Source organism: Bison bison, unplaced genomic scaffold, assembly GCF_000754665.1.
Source record: "Bison bison bison isolate TAMUID 2011002044 unplaced genomic scaffold, Bison_UMD1.0 scf7180017864472, whole genome shotgun sequence".
NCBI classification, from domain to species: domain Eukaryota; kingdom Metazoa; phylum Chordata; class Mammalia; order Artiodactyla; family Bovidae; genus Bison; species Bison bison.
In genome coordinates this window covers 9,460,085-9,462,278 of record NW_011495033.1, presented here as the reverse complement: position 1 = coordinate 9,462,278, position 2,194 = coordinate 9,460,085, and positions in this window count along the sequence as shown.

Genomic DNA, 2,194 nt, shown 5'->3' with positions numbered 1-2,194 from the left:
GATCTTAGTTCACAGACCAGGGATTGAACGTATGTCCCCTGCATTGGCATTGGCAGAAAAATTCCTAACCACTGGACCGCCAGGGAAGCCCCTAGCCACTTTGGTTCTTGATGGGACATTTCAAAAGCTTACTCTGTCCAATTTAAATGGCTTCATAGAATGGCTGGAAGACTTGACAGGTTCTGTCTTTGGGGCTGGGCCCATCTTCCCTAACTTCAAGAAAACTCTATCCATGAATAATACCTAAACAAGATAGGATCCTATTAGCAAGAAAGGAAACAGCTCCTCTGTCTCGGGGGTAACCAGCCTCTAGAATGGCTCCCAATGACCCCTGTTGCCTGGTATTCCCTCTGATGTAGCCCCTTCCCATATGAAATAAGGCCAACCTGGGTCATTGATAGGATGTTGTGGGAATTGACAGAGTGTGATGTTCAAGGCTATGTAATAAAAGACCCTGTGGCTTCTGTCTTGCTCTGTCTCTCTGGAGAAAGCCCACTGCCATGTCACGAGGACACTCAGCCAACCCCACGGAAAGATCCATCCATCCATGTACTGAGGAACGCAGGCCTCCTGCCAGCTTCAGTTTTCTTGTTTCCTCATCCATGAAATGGGTACAACCATCATTATCTTGACGCCTTTAGAAGGTAACTGAAAGAAAATTACTTTCCAAAAGGTAAAGCAAAGCCCTACATAGAGACCCTATTTCCCCTCTTCCTCAAATTCCACCTGTCATTGCTATTCCTGGGATATACCAAGTATCTGCCTGCCTGGAGTGTTTTTGGGTTGTGTGTTTGTCACAGCACAAGGCTTCAGGATCTTAGTTCCCCAAGCAGGGATTGAACCCTGGGCCCCTACAGAGAAAGTGCTGACTTCTAACCACTGCACCTCCAGGGAATTCCCCCACCTGGAGCGTTTGCCCTGGCTGTTCCTTCTGCCAGGGTGCCCTTCCAGCAGACATCTTCAGGGCTTGCTTCCTCACTTCTCTCAGGTCCCTGCTCAAATATCACCATATCAGTGAAGTCTTTCCCAGCCACCTTACAGAAAGTCCCCCAGCCCCAACCCGTCTCCTGGAGCCCTTCTGTTTTCTCCCTGGTATGTGTCACCATCTGACTCACTACAGACTCATCTGTTTATCTGTCATCCATCACCCACCATCATGTAAGCAGCCTCCGTGAGGACGGGGGCTACCTGAAAAGTGAAAGTGTGAGTGGCTCAGTCTGATCTTTGAGACCCCATGGACTATAGCCTGCCAGGCTCCTCAGTCTCCAGACAAGAACACTGGTATGGATAGCCGTTCCCTTCTCTAGGGGATCTTCCTGACCCAGGGACCGAACCCGGGTCTCCCGCATTGCAGGCAGATTCTTTACTGTTTGAGCCACAAGGGAAGCCCCTACAGCTACATCCTCACGCACTATAATAGCACATGGCACACAGTAGGTCTGCAGGAAGTATTTGTTGAATGCATGCATCCCTGTGGCCATGGAGGAGGAACTATGATTGACCGCCTGCTCTGGAGGAATCATGTGGGTAGAGTAGGGGATGGAGCCGGTTCTCCAGAGAAGGCGGGGATCATGGCACACAGCCAGAGCTGCTGGGAGAATCAATGAAGCTGGGACCCCTCAGTCCTGACAGTCGGAGACTTCTCACATCCACGAATCCTCTCTTCCTCACAACGCCCCAGAGAGGGAGGTATTATTATTCCCATTTTACAGTTGAGGCAAACAAAGGCACAGAGAAGACAGATAGTATGTGAAGGGGGGATTCAGGAAAGAGTCCAAGGCCAGACTCTTGGCTCTGAACTCTATGGCTGCATCTATTTCACCCCTAAACGGCAGTGCTCACTGAACTCGGAGAGGCATGGCGCCCACTGGCCCTGCTCCCCTCCTTCCATTCCCCAAAACCCTCCACCGGGGTTGACCAAGTGAGTGATAAGCCAGTCCCAGCCTCTTCTTGGCTTCTTGGGCCCCAGGGCAGCCGATGCTGGGAAGGGTTAACAAGGAGTGTTTGTAGCAGCCACTGGTCTCCAAGGAGAGGAAAGCAAAGTGGAGAGGCCGACAGACAGCCAGACTCCGGGCTGGCTGGTGGGGGGTGGGAGGCAGCTAGTGTGGCCTGTCCGGCCCTGGGGGGGGAGAGAGGAGTGTCTTCCCCTCCATCTGTCCTGGGAGCCGGCGACCTCTGAGCAGACTGGGCAGCT